Source organism: Gavialis gangeticus, unplaced genomic scaffold, assembly GCF_001723915.1.
Source record: "Gavialis gangeticus isolate Ggan-Ray unplaced genomic scaffold, GavGan_comp1, whole genome shotgun sequence".
In the NCBI taxonomy this organism is placed as follows: Eukaryota; Metazoa; Chordata; order Crocodylia; family Gavialidae; genus Gavialis; species Gavialis gangeticus.
The window spans coordinates 1,013,588-1,038,463 of record NW_017728995.1 but is presented as its reverse complement, the minus strand read 5'-3'; the positions used below and the strand labels follow the sequence as shown (position 1 = coordinate 1,038,463).

Sequence of the window (24,876 nt, the reverse complement as noted above, 5' to 3'; positions counted from 1 at the left end):
CAGCGATGGAAATGGATGTTTACTTTCGCGGAGCTCAAGCCTAATATAGTTAGCCTTATGATTAGTGTTGGAGCTCTCAGATGCGCACAGCAGTTCGACACTTGTTAATATCTCTTACGCTCAGCCTCTATTTAACAAGCCAGAGAGGTTAAGTAGGCAAGCGAAAAGCCCGATTCATCAATATGTGTATTTAATGAGTGACACAGCAGATCCTCTTAGCCCTCTTAAATATGCACAGGAGAAGGATTTCGGATAGCTGATTATGGGGAAGGAATGGGAAAGTGGTGGCAGCAGGTTTAGTGCTGTAGCATGGAGTCTTGCATGCTATTAATAGAGGAAAAGTGCCATATCTTTCTACATATCACCTTGCTTGTGCCCTTTCCCCTGACAGCTCTCTCCTTTCAGGGGGTGGAGTGCTGCCTCTCCCTTTCTTCCTTCTCTACTCCTTTGTCCCATTTCCTTTTCTCACTCTTTGGCGGCTGCTATCTACTTCCCTATTCCTGTTTCCAGAAAACTCATATTATTGTCCCCTCAGTCTCGATGGCAGCTGCTCCCCCCTAATTCTACTCACTCCCAGTGCACCCTCAATTTGGACTCCACATTGCTGCTGGCTCACTTAAGCCCTGAGGCCCTTAACTGTTTGGGGACATTCAAGAATTAACTACCTCCTGGCAGGAAAAGTTATGCTGGCTTTGGCATGCAAAATACCCTGTCCAGTGACCCAAATAATAATTTTAAAAAATCACAATAGTTTGGGGTTTGAGAATTTATAAGGGCTGTTTCAAAATAAATAATCTGGTAACACTGACATGAATTTGTGAAATGTGCCAGTAATACTTAATCAGAATTTTTTACCGCAAATTTTCAACCAAGATTAGCCAGAGCTCATGACCCATTAACCCAGGTAAGAGCAAAAAGCTAACTTTTCTCCTTGCAGCCTTTGAAAGATCACTTTTAGAGCAGGTGTTTTTTGGGGTCTGGGTCATCCTTGCACACACTGAGGAAAACCTTCAGGCTGCGCTGGTTCTTTTCAGAGAAGCCTACTGAACTTTGGACCACCTCTCTTTCAACGTTGGGAAGACTACAGTGCTCAGCCTGCCCCAGGCCATGAATGTGACCCCTCCTCCCCAAATGACTATCAAGGAAAAGATTCTGGAGATAGTTGAGCACATTCCCTACCTCAGTAGACACACTGATGAGGAGATCCAGCACAGGACTCCGGTGCGTAAGTACCTCCTTTGAGAAATTGCTTCAGCATGTCTTTATTCATCACAGCTTCCAGAAACACACCAAGATTCAAGTCTGCAATGCAGTCACCATCCCCACTCTCCTCTCCTGATGGGAAATGTGGGGAACCAACTGCCAACATCTCAAGAGCTTGAAGAGGTATCACCAACGATGCCTCCAAAAACTCCTCCATATGAAATGGGAAGATCGCTGCACAAACACTAGCATCCTTGCTGAAGTCAGTGATAATAACGGTAGGGTCAGTGATCCTCCAGCACCAACTTCACTAGACCAAATATTGTATGCAGATGCCTGACTCTTGACTCCCAAAACAAGTGCTCTATTCCCAGTTCAGTAACAGCCTGAGAGCTCATGGTGGCCAGAGTAAACACTACAAGGACATATTGAAGGCATATCTCAAGAAAATGGATGCCAACATCAAAACCTGGGAGGAGCTGGATGCCAACCAACTCCAATGGTGCTGCAACCTCAATCAAGCAGCAGCCCGTTTTGAGGTAAAGCATCTTGTCCTCAAAGCAGAGTAGTGAGAACAAAAGAAGAAAAGGAGAGAATTCCTAGCCTATGGCTTACTCTCCCCTGCAAAAAGACATGCAACTTCTGTGGATGGGTCTGTGGCTCCAGGATTGGACTCTTAAGTCACCTCAAGACCCACCAATAAGCTGTGGTAGAGATCATTCTCGAATCAAGGGATTTCCAGGGATGACCAGTGTTTCTGGGGTAATAACATAAAAAATTGGAGTAAAATGATAAAGGGCTGAGGAGATATATGAGAGCAGGGTAGGGAATTCATATCACTTAAACATAGAAGAAAATGGTAAATGTCTAAACCCTTGAAGTCATTATTTAAAAGAGGGGAAGGAATTATTTGAAGTGATTAAGGAAGGATTTGACAGAGTAAGAGTGAAAAATTAGCTAACAAAAAAATTTCTTAGAGCAGAGTTGATTAAATAATAGAATTACTGGCTGGTGGCAACATCTCTAGAGACTTTCAAGAGCTGAATAGATAAAAAAAAAAAAAAACTTGGAAGCTTAACACAGTCCGCCAGCATCCCAACATGCTTTGCAGCCCTGGGCTGGGCTAGGCTAGGCTAGGCTGTCTGCTCCAGCAATGCAGGATTGGTCCCCACCCCTCTCCTCCCCAGCCAGAGCACTATCACTGCTCTGGCTGGCTGAGAAGGGGTTGGGGGTGGGAGCCTCTGCTCCTGAGTGCCCCCTCACTGCTCCAGCAGCAGGAGCTGGGGCCATGGCCAGATGCCAGTAGCCTGAGAGGAAGTGGGGGCTAATCCCTCCTCCCATCAGCATGAGACCCCAGCAGGGATGTGCCTGGCTTTCCTCTCCATTCACCACTTAAGCAGTGAGAGTCAAGGCATGGCCAGACCCCGGGCCAGCGCCTGAGGCGAAGAGGGGGAGGGAAATCACAGAGAAGCAGGGCTGGCCAGACCCTCCCGTACAAGCACAATCTAAAGAGCAGAGGGTTTGCTTGCAGAATCCACAACCAAGAACACCCACCAGGGGGGTCTGTGTTGCTGGGGAAAAAGCCACCTAGGACTTCCTGCACCTAGTCCCCCCTACCCGCCACACCACAGTGGAGCCCATCACTGTGCTCCTCTAGCCCTGAGCACTGAGGGAGTGCCCCCCCCCAACCCAGCCCACCATAGCAGCTCTGTGACAGCCCAATTCAGCCTGGGCACAGGGAGCCAGGAGCAATCTGGGATTGATTTTCCCAACCCAAGCTGCAGCTGGCTGGGAAGGGCCCTGCCCCCACAGCCTGGCCCCCTCCGTGCCCACCCTCAGCCCCACCCTCCCAGCCTCAGGGGCATGGGTAGATGGTGGGGCCAGGCCAGGCCAGGCCATGGGGAAGGGCCCTGTCCCAGTCAGCTGTGGCTCAGGCTGGGGCCACAGGAGTGGCATGCCTGGATTGCTCCCAAGCCAGGCTGGGCTGTCACAAAGCCACTGCAGCAGGCAGGGCTCTCCCCCTCCTCCTCCTCATCCCCCACTGTGGGGCTGGCGGGGGGGGGGCTCTGTGCAGCACATCCTCAGGGCTGGAGGGGTACGGCTCTGGGCCCTGCTATGGTGCGGGGCGGGGGAAACTGGCCACAGGAAACCCTTGGTGACCATTTTTCCCAGCAGCAAAGGGCCCCCTGGTGGGTGTTCTCAGTTGTGGGTGCTGTGAGCAGACCCTCTGCTCTTTAGATTGTGCTTGTATGGGAGGGTCTAGCTGGGGATTAGGCAGGGGCTGGACTAGACACTGACTAAGGACTTCTGACGGTCCCTGCCAGCCCCACTTCTCTGCAATTCCTCCCTCCCACCCCCTCTTCAGTGCCGGCTGGAGGCTGGGGTCTGACAATGCTTCCCTCCCACCCCTGAAAAGCCTGGCATGGGCTGCTTCCCCCTTTCCCCTCCAGGTACACCCCAGCTGGGGTCCCTGGAGGCCAGAGTGAGGATTTAAACCTCTCCCCAATCATACTCAGGCCTGCTGGGGCCTGGCCACGTCCCCACCACAACTCAGTTTCCCTCTAGCCTTCTGGCCACTGCAGAAGGGAAGGGAGGGCTTGCTCTAGTGCCCCCCTGGCTTTGAGCTTGAGCCAATGCAGGCATGTGGCTACATTTCTGGAATCAAAAGTGAATGTTTATTTGCTTGCAAATCAGTTCAATCTACACAGATTAGACTAACCTACCAAGACTGAATCAATTCAGCCTCTGGCTTTTTGAATGTCTGTACTCAGCCAAAAGTGTGCTGGTTTTGCAGTAACGGGAATTCCATCAATCTATATACACATTATTATTACAAGTTACTTACCACTTTGGTACCTAAGAACCTAATATCCTTCCTTGCATTAAATCAATGAGATCATTTCTGCAGTGAAGTTTTACTTTCTGTAAATAAAGAATTGGGCCACATGTGTTGGTGTGGATCAGTGAAAATTTAATTAATTTTAAATGACAGGATATAAGCATCAACATTTTATGCAAGTAGCAAGACTACTCCATTCCCTCCACGCTCATTGTTCCACCTAAGTCACCAGGAAATCTAGGCATGCTTGGAGAACATTATATTATAGTATGATATGCCATCTGAGAACCTACATTGACTGTCTTCTCCCTTTTCTTCATCAACTATTGCTATAAAACAATTACTGAAAAAAAGTTAAGATCATGTGATAGAGAAGCCTAAAAGATTCAGAAGGCAGTTTTATTTACCTCTTCCTCCCTCTCTGACAATGTAATTAATTGTGTAATAGTATAACTAGGAAGTTACATGCCAATTTCCAGCATTAAAGCTGTTAGTTCATAAGCAGAGATGATGGGAAACAAAGGGGCATTTCTAAACTGAAATAAAGGGCCACAAAATAGTGAGCCACTCAGAAATCCTCCTTGTCTTTCACGTTTTTGGCCTTTCTCGTTCTGCTCCAAGAAATAACAGTGTGAATATAAACTCCAGCCTACTAAGGCCAAATCCAGGTCTTTTTTTCCTGTTAGTTTGATTATAAGGGTCTTTGTTCTATCAGTTGTAAAATCTGTCAATAAAGCAATGGGCTCCCTTGTCCCAGCCCCCTGTGAGATTGACAAATCCAGGCTTAGTCTGAGGGAATGTGGCTTGCTTGACTTAACTGGAATTACTTCTCCTCTGAGCTGAGTTCAATATGGCCTAGTATATGTAAATCACACATACAAGCAGAAAAACCAAGATGTTCAAACTTAAAAGCATTCTGTAATACGTAGCCAGGGTTTCTCTCTTCAACATTGCCCATGTTCCATCATTGAGGTTTACTTCTTGAGCAAAATAGCACAGCTGCATTTCACCTTTCTTCCTTACTGATAATCAAACTCTTGCATCAGAAACACATAATGCAGGTATTTACACATCATTTTTTGTCACAGAATTTCTCTTGATGTTTTGGTATTAATACAGTAGCCATATGGTAAGGAGAGGAATTGTGTTAGAGCTCAGAGATTACCTAAAGAAATATTTGTTTTCACCATTCTCCATTCATAATTTAACATAGTAGTTAGGGTACATACATACTATGATACTCTAGTGTATAGAATCATACTTAATTACTGTGTACCAGTAACTGCCTCCAGCTAATGGCAATTATCTTCTATGTCAAGTTGTAAGGGCTTATGCTTTTGGGAGCAGGTGGTTCCAAGTTCTACCCTTGCTATTGTCACTTTTCTGTTATTTACCACTGGAATTGTGAAGGTCATTTAGCAGCGCCAGATTTTTTAAAAAGGTTAGCTTTCACCAGCTTTCCCTACAATGTTCCACACTTAATTTTTGCACATTTAATTTATGGTCTGAAGTAATTTTTAAACAGTTTGTATCTTTTTAAATAATTTGATTTGGGAATTTCAACAATGTCATCTTAATAAAGAAGTTGGTGTTCGCACAGCTTCTTTAAAATGGTGGTGCAGTACTTTTAGGTCTGCAATGACAGCCTTGAAAGTTCTCAATAAAGACTAGAACCAAATTTTGCTTTCCTCTATGCTGTTTTGAATGACATCACACTAGCTTTGCACCCATGTAGTATAGCCAGAGGTCTCATGGGTTCTGCAGTGGTAGATTAGATTCTCTGGAATGAGGGAATCCAATTCTCAGAGCAGTGTCACTTTCTGCAGACGGATACTCTCTTTGTTCCTCATAGTTTCTGGCAACATAGCTGCCAACACATGCTGTTAGCAGATGGCATAAGTCATATGTGGAATTTGCTATCATAACATATCTTCCATTCTTCTGTCCTGACTGAAGTGCAAATATAAAATAAAAACATAATGACTACGTTCCTTTTCAAAGCAGGAACACAGAGAGTTAAAAGCAAGCTCCAATATAAACTTTCCAAATATTTCAGCCTCCCTGTCATAATTTAACTGCTCAGCACATGCTCTTTTTAGTCAAAAATGCAGGGGGCACATTACAATAGAATCATACTTCTTGATGTCCACATGTCAGCTCCTTTTCAGGATCAGCTGTTAAAAAGACAGCATGCATTAAAAGGAGATAGCCATCACGAAAGCATTTTATCCTGTAAGTTGAAGCATCCATCTGTGCCACATAACTAACTGTTGTAAGACTGGCAGAGCGTAGTGAACTTTGTACAGACAAGCATGAATGGGAACCTTCGCAGATGTAAATGTTATGCAGTATAAACTATTTGCATAGACTGCAATTTAGCAAAATGTTTAAGCATCTAGGTAAAGCATAATTTAGTGATTTGGTGAACTGACCTCTTAATCATTCACTTCTGATTTGGATATCTGAAGAACAATGCTTGGGAAAAGCAAGAGAAATAACTCATTGAAGAGAGATCTTCTTATTCTGCTTTTTATTGTTTTGTATACATTGATGCATTCTGATTCATGTTTTTGCATTCCTAAATTGGGCCATATCTGGTCACTATGATTAGCTCACTCTTCCAGAAACAGTAATGAGAGACTATGGCTTTTAGAAAGCTACAACATTCACAACACATAAGTAATGCATATGCTTTACTTATTTTTTCTAACATGAAATTGTACTTCAACTACAAGTCTGCACTGGTACCGATGTATCTTAAGTCATGAACAACCTTCTAGAGTTTGGCTTCTAGGCTGCCTCAATCCATTTTTGAAAAAGAAATCCCAATAGAAGAGAAAGAGGAAGTGACTTCCTTTGGTCCAATAGCCTACTGATTAGAGTAGGGGTCAAACTCACTGGGGCACCTAGGCTGTATCTGAACTGTGAGGATCCCTGCAGGCCAGATCCAGCAGCAGCAGCAGCGAGGGGGTTAACAAAGCCTTCACTTGCCCACCTTGCCGCTGACATCCTCAATAGGGCTCCACAGCTAGAAATTTGGCAACAGGCCCACCTCACTTGCCACGCCTCCAGAGTCCCAGGCACTCTAGGAGCCCTGCAAGTTTAGGATGACCATAAGTCTCAGTTTGCCTTGGACAGTCCCAGATTTTGTAGGCTGTCCTGGGTAGCTGGCGAAAATTCAAACAGAAATCCTAGAATCTCAAGTGTGTGGAGCACAGTTTGGCAGGGAAGCAAAGTGGCATGGTGTGCTAGGTGGGTAGGCAGGCAAGCACCACTGCTGCCACCCACACATGCCTGACCCAGCTCTTCCTGAGAAGCAGCTGGAGATGAAGGGTGGGCTGGACTAGGCCCTACTCCTCCTGTCTAGGGTGGGGATCAGCCAGGGCAAGCGGGGGGGGAAAGAGCACTGCTGTGAGCACAGGCAGCTCACATGGGGGGGGAGGGCATGTGCATTTGTGGCACCCCCCCAACCATGGCACCCTGGGCAGTCACCCATGTTGCTCACCCTTAAGACTAGCACTGTGTGGCATACAAATTCACTCTGCCCAATTCTTCTCTCAGTGTTTTTCTAACAATGTTAGTATATTCTCTTGGCACTGAGAACAGAATTCAGCAGGGTGAACTTGTCTGCCATATTTTGCCAGCCTTAGTGGAGTGGGTGATATGTGACCACCCAGGGCACTGTGGTCAGGGGAGCACTACACACACACACACACGAGCTGTCAACTCAAAGCAGTGCTCTCCCTCCCACCTCAGGCAGAAGGAGTGGTGCCCAGCCCACCCCCTACCAGCCTCCAGCCACTGTTCAGGAGCACCTGAGCCAGGCAGGTGTGGGTGGGAGTACCTGCCCACCTGCCTGCCTGGCATACCATGCCGCTCTGCCTGCCCACTGGAGTGCACCCCGCTACCATGCCTCTGCTTCCAGTAGCATCACTGACTTGGAGGAGAGAGGGGCAGTGTCCCAAATTTCCTTAAAAATAATATGGTCACCCTACTTCAGATGGATGAAATGGTTCCATAGCCAAGATCCAGTCTGTGGGCTGCATCTCTAACCACCTTGTGTTAGAGTGCTCACCTGGTGGGAGCCCCAGGTCAAAATCCCACCCTGCCTGACAGGTCATAAAACCACATCTCCCACATCCCAAGACAACACCTTAACTACTAGGTATAGGAGATTCTGAAGTAGGGTGCAGTAAGGCTCTCCTGTTGAAGTTGCCCTGTTTTATGTAAAATACTTAAAGTATTCATCAGAGCAGGGACTGGCATCCAGGTCTCTTCTTTCTCAGGTAAATACTCAAACTACTAGTTACAGGGCACATCTACACACGTGCCCAACTGTGCAGGTGTTACTGCACAGTCATTTAATACTTGCTATTGCACAGTCCTGGTGGTGCATGGGTCATTTCCAACCCTACTGTGCTTTAGCGGCGGTGGCATGATTCATGCCCGCGGACGCTACATTGCCATAGCTCATTGCTACAGCAACAGTGTGCCTTGTGTAGATGTGCCCAGATTATTAGTTCACTTTCATTCCCATTCTTGCCCACTGACTATTTAATTAATACATACCTTGTAGAACAACGTCAGTAGAAGAGATGGAAGAAGCTTTTTCCACCCCCAGACTAGCCCATGCTCTCTGGTTAAGACGTTCTTCTGGGAGCCATGGGTTTAAGTCTCCAAAGGCAGAGGAGGGATTTGAATCCAGGTCTCCCAAATGCTAGTTTATATAAAATACTTGGGTATTCCACACTAACCACCAGGCTACTTGCATGGGGGTAACATATTATAAGACTACCTAGAGATTTGCACCCTGCAAGCAAAATGTGGAGAAAAGTCCAGTTTGTGAACCACTGTCAGGCATGCTGAACTATTAAATGCAGGCAAGACTTAGGGATTCTTGTGCATGGTGGTCAATTAGAAACTTAGACTTCCGGGGATTTTAGGCACCTCCAGGGTAAGGCAGGGTTTTTATGAATCCACATTTTGGACTCAGGCATCTATTGTGACAGTAAGATGCCTAGGGTCCTCTTGTGGCTCTAATCCAGGCTGATAAACCATAGTACAAATGAAGGCCCTTAAGCATAAATCAGATACATTAGCCTAGACAGCACAGCATCGCTTCCATAGGCTTGTTAAATATTCTGTCACCACAGAATTTGTCACCAAGCAAAACAGGTTTGAGTATCTCTCTGAATTGTAAAAGCTGTTTTCATTATATGCAATGAAAAGGAAACCAGACTCAAGTATCATAGATTCTGATTGCTACATTTCTTGGCTTAAAATGTCATTTTAATTTGCCACCATGCCTAAGAAAACTAATCTCCAATAATTTATCACATGAAGATAATAAAGAATGCTTCATTGGAACCATCACCATCTTGTAAGACACCCTTGGCATGGTTTTATCACCATCTCTGCCACCAAAATAACTCATTCATTGGATTATACAGACAGGTAAAGGGTAATTTTTTGCTTTTGTTAGTTAAGTTCTTTCAAGTCCTGGATAAACCAAAATTGTCTCGTTCTGCAGTTATGCTTGCTGTTAAATGCCCTGCTATATCATTGTCCTTTTCACTATATTTAAATCATCTGCCAGTCTTCAGAAGAGAAGGACTAAAAAAAGTTTTCTTCCATGTGTCATGGCATATCCCATTAGTAGCACTTCTATGCTGGGATGCAGAATATAACTACTGAACCCCAGCAACACTAGTAGCATAGAGAAGGAATGGTGGGCACAGCTATTACTTTCTACAGTTCTGCTAATATAACAATTCTGCATGTGCACCTGGTTTCATCTTCCTCTAGATCAGGAGTGCTCAGTCCCTAGATGGTGGGCCAGATCTGACCTAGGGGGCAATGTCATCTGGCATGCCAGGCTCCCCATGGGTCTGAAAATTTGGCAGTAGTGGATTGGTGGCAGCATTAATAACCACTCCTGTTGTCAAATATCCTGACCCATAGGGAATCTGTCAGATAACATGGCCCTGCACACTAGATGGGGTGCACAGAGCTGGACCAGGGCCACACAGAGCCCAATCCAGGTGTATGGGGCTTGATCTGGGCACCAAAACTATCATGGACCAGACCCATACAACTCATCTAGCCTGTAGAGCTGAAAGATTGGGTACCACTGCTCTAGAAAGTGTACTGTGGATATAGCTGTGTGTCACCTGACTCTTATTTCATTAACATTCTTTTGCTAGTGCAAACTGTGATTATATATCATATCTCCATTATGTTCTCATGTTGATTGGCATGTCAGGATGTGGGACTGGAAGCACTGCAGAAGTGGTATGCTCAGAGCCTGAATTGAGCATCCCATAGTCAATATTTAAGTAACTCACTAGTGGCCACTAGGAAGCATAATCTTTTTCTCTCTTGCTTCCTCTGTATTACACAAAGCTTACAAGGTTAGCTAGAGCTGTAAAAAGATCCTCAAGCCAAAACACAATTGTGCCCTTCATTTTTAATTCTTTACATTAGAAGATGTTTTTACGATTGCTCAATGGTTACATTATTTCAGCAGGATTCATTCTGCCAAAATAAGTGTTAAATTTACTTTTAATTCCATCAATTACTCAAGATTTGGCTAATACACAATTTTGCACAATACATTCAACTACCTGCTTAGTCACTAAATACCTAAAGTAACAATAAATAATTAAAGTAACAAATTACTGCCTACTAAAATTAACACCCTTAACATCATTGATCTGTATGCATATGGCTACTTAAGTGAACAAAAATTTGCTGGACTGGGTCCCCAAGTGAAGACCAGTCTCAAAACGTGCCATCTGCAGCAAAGACTTTTAGAATATCGTAGCTGGGATAAATGAATACCAGCATGTTGGCTGGTACAGGACAAAGGACTGCTTGCAGAGTCTGCATCCTATTACAAAAATACCAGCTTCTGTATTTTGCATCTAAGACTCTGATATACATTACCCCAGATTATTTAGAATCTAATCCAAATAAGATAATTTGATCCTAGAATTCTGATTAGTTAAATGCAGCTTGAAGGTCTTTCCTAAATGAAACAGGCTTTTGGATTCACGCAGAACAACAACTTTTCCTTTAACTATCACAGCCGGGTAACATTTGTTTAACAATTCATACATTACCTCGTAAAACAGCTTATTTTTACTTTATTTCAAACTGGTACTTCAAGACCTTTCAGTTGCCTTCTTTTTAGGTTCAAAAGTTCCAAGTCATCAGGCATGCATATGTTTGTCCTTGATTTCCCTTGAAGAAAATGTAATTTAAAGAAGCCCCTACCCTATTTCTCTTTCCCTACTGAAGTTTCTCCTCTCATTTGCTTTCCAACATACAATCAGTGCCCCTTCCACACATGAGTGAGCTTAGAAAATCATTTAGAATACTAATAAGTTGAACCAGTTCAGCAAACATCAGGTAATTATGCCTTAGAGGTATGTTGGGAAGTCAGATATTTGTGAGTAACCCTTCCAGCTACTTTCTTACGCTTTATATCTGTTAAACTAAAACCCAATAAAATGAGCAAAGAGACAAAGAGGAAAGGATATGAGAAGAGCTCTACTCCATCTATGTAGTGCCCAGTATCCACCCCACATTCATGAGAGATTTCCTTATCCCCTTCCACATTCTCCCTTACCTTCCTGCATTGAGCTTCATGCTGATAAAAGCCAAATATGCATTGACTCCCTCCAGAGCCTCCTAATCCAAGGCAGCTGCAGGGTGTTTCTTGGAACCAATGCAAACACTCCTCCAGGGACCAATCCTTGCTGGACTTGCAAGGAAACAACTGAGCTCTAACACCTGTGTGGCAGCACAATGAACTGCCATTAGCTTGCCTGGTTAGACTGTTGAGTACTTAAATTTCCTCTTACCTCCTGTCATTGTCTTGTTGGTAACAGTTCCTTTGTAATACATACCCTTTTAAATGCACATGTCATGGTTCAGTATTCCTATATTGCAGAGTTAAATAAATTTGTCCCTGAACAGGTGGACAAGTGCACCTCGAGTAGACACAGGCATTGTAGGCATAGATAGGACTGTCATCACACTCCTCACAACCACAGTCACCTGTTCATGTGAAGAACATCTGTGACTTCTTGGCAGGGCATTGGCTTAGTGTTGAAGACTCACATGGTGAAAAGTCACCTTGTACAAGAGATTTTTACTAATGTTTCTCTGTGGCTTCTGGTTAGCCTGATAACAACAGGAGGGGGTTAACATCTTTCAACAAGACTTCTGCTTGCAAGTCTCTTATACGCTCTTGAAAATTCCTATTCTACATCTGTTCCAATTTGGAAATAAAACAACAACCCTTCTCCCTTTTATAAGAATTAATAGATACTAGACATTTTTTAACAGAAAGAAGCACAGGAGATCTTGCTGGGAAAAATCCATCAACTATCTTACAAGGAAACTAAATCTAAATTGCTGCATGCTTTTTTCCAAAGAACAATTATCAGTTGAAAGGAGAACAGTGCTGCTTAGGTGCTGAGCTCTTGGGGCAGGGACCTTTTAAAAAAAATCTGTATTTGTACAGTGCCTAGCACACTGGAGTCCTGGTCCATAACTGGGAACCCTAGGCACTTCCACAATACCAATAACCAAAAAATACAAAGCCCTAGGGAATTATCCTAAAATGCCCAGTCTTGAATTCTTTACTGTTGAACCTGAGTCTGCAAACAAGCATTTGCATGCACTACATAGGACTATTCATAGGCATAAAATTACTCACTTAGAGATTTGCATGAACTGGATCTTAGCCATTATTCTGGCCAGATTGCCATTGAAGTTATGGATTTATGCAGTTATGGCTTATATTTTAATTAAAAAGAAAAATCTGGATAAGAAACCAGGTACAAAAATGCTACATACAATTATCCTAGTTGGTCATCTGGTAAGGGAGCACCACAGCTGGTTTAAATCAGCCAAGCTCCACTGAAGTTAGCAGGACTATGTCATTTTATACCAGCTGAGGATCTAGTTTACAGTATTGAGGCATTCTGCTCTCTTCCAACTGTTAATAGTGTCTCCTACAGTCAGTTGCATTCAAGAATTTGTAATCATTGTGTTAAAATAGATCAACTTAGTTCCAAGATGTATATGAAGTCTAAGTAATTTATGGAGATATTAGCTTTGACAAAGGATTATTTTATTTGGATGTTTGTTTTCTCAGATTTCAACTTGGATTTTTTCTCAAAATATTTACTCCTCAAAGGCATTAGATGGAAGAAGAGTGTCAAAACTCAGCTCAGGCTTGTATGTATCAGAGTAACTGGGCTTGTCCTTTCCACATGCCCAAGTCCTTTTTTTATAGTTCCATAGGCACAGACGCAAATGAAACCTTATCTCTGGCTCCTCCTCCCACCAATCCCAGTATATCTCCGGCTGCTTCTCCCATCAATCACAAATCCTAGTGGGCTTTCTTCCCTCTGGGAATCCTAGATGTATCTACATGTGCATTAACACACTTCAGTTAATGCACATGAAATCCTCCAGGCACCTATACATTAATTATTGCACTCTAGCAGACTCCAACATCTTGTGTATCAGTGTCTCCAAGCTGAAAAACGGCAGTGAAGATGTTTTAAATACAGCTTGTGCAACAAGATTTATTTAAAGCATCCCTGCTGCCATTTTTCAGCACAGGGATGCTGATACACAAGATGCTCCAGGCACATTAATTAAAGCAGCTCTTGGGGCTACTCTAATTAAAGTGCCTCCCTCCCACTCCCAGAGCACATATTTAAATGCCCCCTGTTACCACAGCAGACCCTGAGCTTTCCTGGAGAGCCCCCCACTCCTTCAATTTAGTTAGGTGCAGCTATCAGTTAACATGTTAGGCTTGTTTGTCCTAAACCTGGAAGCTATTTCCTGCAAGATAATACCAGCAACATATTTAAAATACACAGCACCTAAAAGCTCCTTAGTCTGCTCTTACACCTAACTAAAGGCACAATAACAACTGCTCTAAAGTCACACAAATTCACTATGCAAAATTTGGAACCAAATCAGAGACTTTTGCAAGCATAATTGTGAATTAAACATTTAAACAACTCACAGAGGTTTGAAAAAAGACAAAGGAAAAAAGGGGGAGTCGTCATTGTTTCAACAGTTTGCTTGGATTAAACTGAATAATATTGGGCTTCTACCCCCAGGTTCTGTTTACTTCTACTGATAATTTGCAAAAGACCTTAAAACTTTGTGCTGAAAGAATGCAGAATACCATTAGAAGACTGATGATGAAATGATTAAGAAGGTGTATGCCTAGTGAATACCGTATTTGGGAGAATTCTGTAGGTAAATATGGCAATTCCAAAAAAGAAAAAAAAAGTGGAGAATATCTCTATAGAGTGGGAAAGAAAAGCTGAAGTGTAGGCCTAGATAGCAAAAGCCCATTTTTTGATGGTGTCGTAGCACCTCCTGATAATGAAGCTACTGATTGGCTATTTATCATGAAATGTTATGGAGTCTTCAGTGGACTTTGGACAACAAGATATATTGGTAGCACTCCCATGAAACTTCGGTGTTTTGTGTGTGCACAAGATAACTAACATTTACTATATACCCATGTGGCTAGGTGTTGAGCAAAGGTTGTCCATTGTCACTTTGAATCCGTTGTCAATACATTGCTTCTTTCATTGGGTTCACAGAGTTGTTAGGCAACTTACCAAATGCATCTGGCAAAATCATGTGTTTTACATAACCACATATCCAGAGTAACCCACTGACTCTGCTGAGTTGTTTCAGGTTTACACTGAATTAAGAGAAATAAAATGGCTCACTGTATTCATCTTGTTATCATATCATTAATAAGTAGCTCTAGGAAGTATGGTAGACAGACATGCTTTTTGAATCCATGTCAGTGATGTCATAGCTATATCAGTTATGCTTAGGAAATGCTCTAGCTATGACTGTTCAGGGAGCAAAGGTAAAATGACAGCAAATCAAGACAGTGCAGTATTCAGGCCTAATTCATTCTTCCACATGTGCTGTTTTATCTCATCAGGCATTTCCTGAAAACTAGACTATGCTCTGTTCCTGGGCATTATCCTGTACAGAGTTATTCTGTAATGCCTCCTATTGGAAGCTGCCTAGGTAACCGTCATGGTGTTTATGTTTATAAATTCCACATTGTAAAAGCAGTAATCCCAATGAGATGGCACATTTCAGAATGAGTGATCAGAACAGCAGTAGTTTAGTGCACCGCCATGTATGAGCTAAGAAGCTAATGATTAATTATATTTAGAAATAATTTGTATAACACCATGAACTTCAGCTTATGGTGAATGCATCCTGCTGGCAAGATTTGGCTTTGAGAAAACTTAGCAACAATGAAGCTGAGAAGGCAGGAGCAGATTGAAGCATGCTGAGGAGCACTGGGATACAGGGGGATACAGGGGGCTTGAAGGTTGTCTGGGACTAGTAGGTTTGGTAGTTGGGTTATCTGAGCTGGTGGGTGCTAGCATTTGGATGGCAGGGCTGACTGCTGTGAGGGATGGCTATTTTATGAGGGTGGGTGATAGCGGGAGGTGCTAGGGTAGAGTGCTGTGAGTGGGTGTGGTCCAGGATGAGCTATGGGACTACTTGAGTACTGGCTGGAGTAGCCTGAATCTAGTATTGTGAGACCCCTTATTTTCAGATCCTTCCATCCAATTTGCCACCTTGTAGGAAGCACAGTCAAAACACAGATGACCATACTGCACAGTGGCATCTAGCAAAAGGAACTGTAGATCCACTGGTAGCTCAGTAGTAAGGGTTCAAATGTAGCTGAGTTGGACAGTATAACAGGGCTTCCACCTCTGGGACCACCCCACAAAATGATCATCTTGGTGAATACTGCTCTTTTGTGGATGGATAAAATCACTCTACCTTGCTTTCCATAGAGTTATACAAAGCATGCTATAATGACCCAGAACATATATAGCTTCTTTCATATTTTATTTGGCATTAGCATGATTTCTTTATTACATTTTAATATGATCATCATCAGCTATCTTGATCTTAAGATGATGCAATTTCTTAATCACAATGCAAATGTATTTTAGAAGTATTTTTCTCATATAATTTGTAAAAGACATTGTTGTACTCTGCTTGCTTTGGGCTTGCTTTTATTTCTTGGTGTAACAGAGGTCCATTTCAGTTCAGTTTATGTTGTATTTGTGTTCAGAATGTAATGCTTGAAGCTTGTACATGGGAATCTACTTGAAAATGATTCAGGTCTAGAGCTACAAAAAAGTTGTAAAGTGCCCAAAAGTTTCCGTGTTCTTGGATTATAAGAACCTATTTTCTAAATCTATAATCCTATGGAGATTGTCTTTAAAAATAACTGCTCCAACTGTTAATAGTGTCTCCTACAGCGAGTTGCACTCAAGAATTTGTAATCATTGTGTCAAAATAGATCAACTTAGTTCCAAGATATATATGAAGTCTAAGTAATTTATGGAAAAAACTAGCTTTGACAAAGGATTGTTTTATTTGGATGTGAGATTTCTCAGACTTCAACTTGGATTTTTTCTCAAAATATTTACTCCTTAAGGACATTAGATGGAAGAGTGTCAAAACTCAACTCAGGCTTGTAGAGAATGATCCTAACTTGTGTTGTTTGGAAGAATAAGCTCAGTTCCCCATAGGCAAAGGTCCACATTGTCAGCAGAAAACTCAACATTTCATGGGTACGTGCAGTTGCCTTTCACTCACAGTAATAGTTTCTAGAGGTACACTGGCATGGTAACATTGGCAAAATTGTATTACCACTGCCTAGACTGCACATGTTCTGTACGTAAGTATTGAGCGGCAGTCTCCCAGGATCTTTAATGAACACTAAATTGATTTCTTCTGTTGGGGTTGGTGCCAGAAGTTCTCTTCAATCTCTTATGTTTCATTCATGAAATCATCTGCTGTTTCATGGGATGAGCCCAAAATTATCAGCTGCCTGAGATAGCTCCTATCAGCAGAGAAGAGCCAGACCCTCTGTAAAGATTGCTGACCAGAGAACCGGGTGGAAAATACTGCTGCTACACATTCCTAATACCAAATGGAAGTGGAGAATACAAGTATTAATTGGGATTAAAGGGAAGTAACTGGCTTAGTATAATATGACAACTGTGACAAATAGAAAGGTTCATTTTCTAGGTATAGTAATCCAAGTGTCACATCTCCCATGTAACATGTCTTGGATATTGGCCAAATAACTTTGGAAGAGAGATATTCCTCATTATTTTTGGGTCACTGCAGAGAGCTGATACCTTTATTTTTAGATCCGTGGACAGGGGTGGGATCAACTATTTTTAGGTCATCAAGTTTCCCTTACTAGTCCTTTCTCCATCTTTGCTCTAGTCCTGTGCTAGCCATTCTGTAGCAATTTCCAATTCCTGAATGATGGAAACCATCCATGGTCCAAGAAGAGATGTAATGGACAAACTTGGATTTTCTTTTGTTTGCCAGTTGTTTCCTTTCTTTCTAAATGCTTCCTTAAATGCAGACTATAACAATACACCAAACCAAAAGAGCAGAAGCAGAAACCTAATGTAAAGGATAAATTAAAGTCTAGCAAAAGGCAGCAAAAAGAAACAGCTTCTAGTACAATTTTGCCGTGAATTTCATTAGCAGATGTGTTTATTTAAAATTATGAAAGCAAATTTGAAAAACAAAGCAAAGGATTTACAAATAATAGATGCAAATCACAGCACCACAACTGTCAGACTGTGAGACACAAAAATACCTGGTATATATTTCCATTCTGCTGCCCTTTCTCGTGTTTAGTACTTTATTCCTAGATCAGTGTAACTACTAATGGTGTAAATTACAACTCACAGGGCACGTCTACACATGCACTTCAATAAGCAGTAGCTTATTTTACCGTGCATTAAAGCATTGCATTAAAAAAGTGCTATTACGCTAATGCACAATAAAATAGGCTACTGCGCATTAAGCATCACTTAAAAAGTGTGTGTTTGTGCTGCTGTGCATTAGGGCAGTCTAACATTCATTAATTTAGTGCCTCATGCTGGAGATACTAAATTTAATGTACATTTGGAAAAGCATGTTAATGCATGTGTAGATGCAACCACAATGAGTGAAGGGAGCAGAATTTGGCACCAAATACATAAGCAGTAATATGTTTCTTGTTTGTCACACAGCACTATTTCTAAATGTCTTCTCACTTACGCATTTTTCCACTTTTGAAAACAGGACACTTAACTGGGGATGCATTTGTCTCTCATGCCACTCCAGTTCACTGAAGCTAAACAAAAATGCTGGGAGTGTATTGGCTTGACACTGAAAGCTGTTGAGCAACCTCCACCATGGTGCTTAGCACCTTGTAGGACTGAACTCAACTAATTTCCTCCCACAAGCTGTAATAGAAGAGCTACATGTACCTCAAGAAAAGGAAGACAACTGAACAAACACAGTGTGAGATGTCACAAAGCTAAACACCTTACTTTTATAACAGAGCAGTGATTTGGTTTAGACCAGTGCACCTCACCTGTTTCTTCTTTCCTCAGACAGAGAGGGGAAGTTTGCCATGTTAGAAAGAAGGCACAGCAGGGGGCACCTTAGAGCATAACTCATTCATAAGCTTTCATAGACAACAGCCTGCTGCTTTGTTGAATGCTGTGAAACATCAGATGATAGCATCTGGTGAAGTAGGCTGGTGCCTATGAAAACTTACGCATTCTGAATGAGTTAGTTTCAAATGTGGCAGACTTCCCTGCCTTCTGCCAGCAGTCTATGGATGCAACTGGGCTCCGGGGACTCAGGGGCAACAACTTAATGTTTGCCATCGCAAATGCAGTTGCATTTGTGTGGCTGCCAGCAGCAGCTGCTTTTTTTGCACCCCCTCTCAAATTGGCACCTGGGGTGGTTACCCCATTTGCCCTGCCCTAGTTATGCATCTGCCTTCTGTCATTCTTCAAATAGTTCTGTCTGCTCTGAAGCTACAGGAATTTTTTTGCCATGTTTTGTCTCTTGTAGTCTGTGAACCATGGATGTTTAAAAGTGAAAAACTCAAGGATTTTCTTGCCTTACTCCTGTTGTGTGGGAAGGGATTCCTGGGAATGCCAAACTAAAAGACCCCTCTTTATCCCAGATCTTCTTCTGCTTTTCACTGGGGTGGAGGGAGGGAGTTAAATTAAAAAAGAAAGAGGTGTCTATCTGCACGAACACGCAGTTGGCAGGGAGAGACACCCCTCCCAGCACAGAAGCAGGGGAATGGCACTTCTACAGCATTATCCCTCCATCCCCTTGAACACCTCAGCTGAACCTCCATCAGGACTATGTGTAAACAGGTCCAACTAGGGAGGGCACTGCAGCCTCCTATGACACTGTTCATTGCTGGCTCTGCAGAGATCTGCAAGGTGGACAGAAGGGGAGTAATGCTTCATAAAATGTCCAGAGTACTGGCACTTGGAAGAGCTTGCCTTGCAACTTGGTTTGTTGCATAAGCAAATATATATATATATATTCACATGTCTCAGAGCCACAGACCTGCCATTCCAACAGACAGTTCCCAAAAAAGGTAGAGATCTAAGTCAACCAGAGGCAAAAAGATTCTTCCTGCTTGCACCCCCCCCCACCCCCCCGCCATCATTTCAACAAGATATAGGAAAATAAGAAAGGGATAAGATAGTATTGAGATGCTTAGGAAATTTGCCTTACAGAGGAGTGAACAAGGATATGGAGCTGGGTAATACAACGAAATGAGATGGAACTGAATCAATGTCAGACACTAAGCATGAGAGAAATTCAGGAGATGCAAGGAAGGGAGAGAGCACTAGCAGAGGGCAGTACTGAAAAGAGCAGAGAGATAAACCGGCCTTCCTATAGGACTGGGCCCTTGGAGGTGCTGGGTGCCTTTGACTCCTGCTAGCTTTGATAGGGATCAGTACTCAGAATACTGCACTTCGGAGAACAGATTCCTGGTTCTGCTGAAAATTCCATTAAATCAGAATAGAGCAATTATTAGCCTCCCCTTTAATTTTCTTTTGTTTCAAAACACAAAAGCAATTGTGGTCTACTGGATACAATTGCAATGTCCCACCTAGGTCTTCACTTACATTCATGTCAGAGCCTCATCCTTCCCTGACTTGTCTCTGCTACTATTATAGAAACCTGCCTCAAGTGCACAATTCTACCATTCCAGTTGGCAGCCATCTTGCAGTTACCTATGTGACGTATCTTGTATAATTATTAAGAAGTCACTGGAGAACTAGACTATACCATCTCCATGAAGCAAGCCCTGCCTGCTCACTCCTACTCCACATATGCCAAGTCCTGGCAATGAGACTATGTGGGCATGTCAGAGCAGTACTAAGCATGCAGCCCAGAAACACTTGTAGGCTTCTTGTCATAAGCATGCCTATTTTCCATGAATTGGGCAGTGCTGTAAGGCCACAAATTACCTTATTTTATGCATGTGGAGCAGGAATGAGTGGACAGGTCATGTTTTGTGGCAGTGCTCTTGAGCATGCCACAGAGGCTGAATAGACATGCCTTAGAGTTCACAGGAGATTTGATTTAGTGTAAAAAATATTTAGTGTAAATATTAAGATAGAATAATGTAGAAATAAAAGGTAGCGAGATGCAGAAAGAGAGGGGGATAATAACACGGGATGGTGGTGAGAGATTATTTCAGAGATGCAGATCTGGCTGTGAAACAAAGAACCCTGGTGTTTTTAAATTCTCCTGGTTAAGTTCCTCCATTGCCAAGTGGATTACTTCAACTGGTAAAACAACCTGACACCTCTTTTACAAAAGAATTTGCTAACGCGAGCAACACAATATGATGGAATCACTAATACCCATTTTACTGGTACTCATGTGGGGAGCAAGGCATTCATTCTAAAAAGGAAATTCTCAGTATGGAAAAGCCTGAAATTTTAATAAACTATAGAAATTATTTAAAAATCCTATAGAATATAATAGAAAGTGATACCCTTTCTATCATGTTTTTAACTTAGGATATAATTAGGATATAATTTTCCATTAACTCCTATAGGTTGGTCTAAAGCATAGATGTGTCTTGCCCATCCTGTACAGCTTTGAAGTCTGAACCCACCTTCATGTCAACATAATACTGGGAGCGTGCCGACAAGAACAAAACTAAATGTAGGGCAGCTGTGCACAGGACATTTCATGAGCTTGAAGAAAACTCCATCTTCACTCCCAGGTGCAAAAAATATGCATCAAGCAGGACTGCACATCAAAAGCAATGGTCATGGGCCTGCCAAGTGTACTACCTCATCTGTACTTCACACATGTGCCGAGCTGGTCATCTGGGAGTCTCTTGCTAGGTATAACCTTCAAATTATGTACAAAGATTTTTTTGGAACCTGTTTGGAACGACCTACATAATTCACTGGTGGGCTCTCCACTCCATGGTAGTGCAGCTATCCCAAAGTCATGCAACAGATGGTCTTACCTCATTAAACCATCATGTTCCTCATTCTGTCTCTCTAGCACTGTCCATATATGCATAGGTGTATGTGTGGACTGTAGTCTTTACCCACATATAGAAATTAAAGGAATTATGTCAGTTTTAAGCTGGTGGAAAATCCCACATATACCAGTTTAAACACGTCTCCTTTCAGTTTAGATTAAACTTGTCCTAATCAACATAGGCTCCTAAACTAAATCAATATAAGCCATTTTTTACTGATTTAAGGCCAAGGCTTCTCACAGCTTTTTGCACCAGTTTAAATGAAGGATTTAAAATCACACCTTTAGTTAAACTGATGGAGCTTTACCTAGAGTTGTCAGAACAGAACAGAACCGAAGACTTTTGGTCTGGAAGGTAGCAAGGTTGTCAAACAAATTATCTGGCCCACTGTGGAGAAATTTATGAATGATTTTGACATTGTGATTTTGAGAGACACATAGTTTGAGAAGATGGCGTCCTTTCCTGGATTTATTGCATTAAAAAGAATTGACGAATAGAACTAAAGGGTGGGTGCAGGCAGGCTTGCTTACACTTTTCTGAACAGGAGTCTGACTGAGGGATTAGAAGCTGAAATGGACTCTAACATCTCCTAGAAGACCTCCTTTGATTACCGTTTTAAAATAACACCTTTAAACAAATCACACCTTTAAACTGATGCAACTTTATTTAGAGTGTTTGTCCTCCTTAGAGTTTATCAGAAAACAAAAAATAATTATGCCTAAACAATGTAACATTTTATTTTAGTTTTTCCATTTAAATTATCTGACAAGCTTCCAAAAAAAGTATCTACCTATGACAGATTTCTACATTCTTAATCAGAAAATAGTGCTTTTAGATAACCATTATTTCCCTCATTCAACATTTACTCATCTTTACTGCCGCTAGAATGTTGGTTTTCACATTCTTTAGAGACTTACTGTTGGCAGTGTGTTTCTGGCTATATTGCAGTGCACATATAAATCCTGTCTTCTTCAACAGAAGATGAAAAAACATGCATCAAGGCTGCCAAGCTGATAAGAAGGGAGACACTATGAATATGAACCAACCACCATGTGCCAGAATGAAAAGCAGTGTAGCAAGGAAGTTATGTTAAAGTGATTGTAACTGGGGCCACACTTAAAATAGTGTGACAACTTGAGAAGTACGCATTTTTCCCCAGGGTTGTCTTAAGCATGTTCGTGGCTGTGAAAGGAAAATGAAAAATGGTCCATCTGGAGTGTTTTAACATTTAGTTGCTGCTTTTCTTTTTCAATGGAATTTTTTTTAGCTTAATCATTTATCCTGCTAGGGATTTATTCATTGACATTTGTAACTGTCAAAGAAATGTTTTAAAGAGCATGGAAAAGCCAGCTCAGAAAGCTTTTGATTTTATTTGTACTTGCCTTTTTAATATGCACTAAGATGATTTGTTTAACCACCTACATGTTTTTGTCCATTTACAGCGATTCATAGATTTTTAGGCCAGAAGGGCCAGGCCATCTGATTTGACCTCCTGCATAAGCAGGTCAAAGAATTTCACACAGCAATTCATGCAGTAAGACCAAAATTTCTGGTTGAACCAGAGCATTTATTTTAGAATGGTATCATACGCACAGCCTTATGGGTCACATTTTTCCCTTAGTTATTCCGATGTATGGGACAATGTACAGTTCACCACATAGAAGTAATTAATTGGCTTTGTACCATTTGTTTCCCTGACTACTACATCTGGTAACATAGAAGAGGTTCAAGGCAGCTCCAAGTAGCACTCCTTGCTGCCAGCAGCTGTAGTGGCCTAGGGTCTGATGGAGACCTATGTACTTTGCCTTGCCTTCCATTTTGGCATGCTTCCCCCCATGCCCATCTTTCATTCCCATCACAACCCTTACACCAAGGAGTTTGGATATGTAAGAGCCACTACAGTCAGTTTGTACCGAGACAAAATATTTTTGTGGTAGGGAGGTCCTTGTCTCCTCATTTAGGTAAATATTCTGGCTGCTTGACACTTACTCAGTAGCACAAGAAGCCAGAGGCAAGAGCCCCTGAGACTTCACACTGTTGTTTTATCAGTCACCTGCTGCTTTCCTCCTTAGAGAACAGCTGAACCAAAGAACCAGTGGATCTCAGTGCAGAATTTATTCAATATTCACTGAAAATTGCCATTCACTAGGTACATTGCAGTGCTCTGAGGGCCTTGTTTAGTACAGTAATTTGAACATAACTCTTTATCTTTCTTAATACAGGCAACTATTGTCTTAAGGTTTCTCTCAGAACGCTGTGTTCTCTAGAAAAGGACCATGAAACAAAGAGCATGTTGTGAAGGGTATCATTACTTTTGTGCCATATTTAACATATCTCATAAGTTTATCTGTGAAATGCCAAAAAGGATGTTTATCTCATGCTATACAAATACCTGAGGCTAAAGTTACTTTGATACAGACCTTCTTTGGTTCATTTCTATAAACAAAGAACTACCTTAAGGGCCACTTTTACAGAAGTACCAGCATAATATGTTTGGGATTTGTTTCATTTTGTCTATAATGAACACCATTTCTTGGAGGGTTTTTTACCAGTTATATCCAAATGGTAGCTATTCCTTTCAATAACCAATTATAATCCTATTTCCTGAATGATACAATTACAGGTTTGAAAGTACTCCTCTATGAAATTGGCTATCATAGTAACTATATTCCCTCCCCCAAAAATAAGGTGATAATTTTAAAAATAGCCTCTGAAATGTGTTTTGTATTTATTTCTGAGCTTCAGTCCTGCACATTTCTATTCCTTGTTGTGCTGTAAGCATCTGAGCAATTAGGTGTTGTGACATGGGATTTTTAATAACAATAAGAGGTCAAGACCTCATTGTTACCTGATAGCCCTCAAACAAGCACTACAGCATCACTGTATTCCCTAGCGCTATGCTGGGAATTTAGTTTAATACAAACTCAAAGAGAAGGATGTTATTCAGTAAAGCCCAGGTTCTCTGTCATCCCCACTTGATAATGGACTTATAACACAATACATCCATATTAATTGTCATGCTTGTGCACCAGTACCATAGATCAGTGAGTGCCAGTCTTTTTGGCAGTCATGCCACAATTTAGCCCAGTGCCATTCTGATCCCCTTCCTCTATCTGATCTGCTGCTCTGCTTTCTGTTCCTTACTCTATGCTCCCTGGCCAACATACATAACACCATTATAAACTTTCTCATCACCTATCCTATTATTTTCTATTATTTCTTACCCTATTTTCCTATTTCTATTCTATTACCTATTCTATTTATATGCTAGTACTCTATTTTATTTCTATTTCTATTCTATTCTCCTTGTATTTTTCTATTATCTCTCATCTTATTTTTTTAACTCTCTTCAGTGTCTACTCTTCTAACAGTCCTGCAGGAGAAGAAACAAGACAGGTCTTGC

The 24,876-nt window shown here is 41.9% G+C and overlaps 1 long non-coding RNA gene across 2 annotated transcripts in view; it reads right to left on the bottom strand.

The window, feature by feature from the left end:
- Positions 1-24,876, bottom strand: part of LOC109287877 — a 129,372-nt gene that overhangs the window by 25,629 nt on the left and 78,867 nt on the right. Inside the window, exons 4-5 of one of the 2 annotated variants that reach the window (XR_002094995.1) lie at positions 14,704-14,789; positions 11,164-11,284 (exon numbers count right to left, since the gene is read on the bottom strand). The exons of the other annotated variant lie outside the window; for it this stretch is intronic. This is a non-coding gene — a long non-coding RNA (uncharacterized LOC109287877). The remainder of the gene's footprint in view (positions 1-11,163; positions 11,285-14,703; positions 14,790-24,876) is intronic. 2 annotated transcript variants of the gene reach the window in all.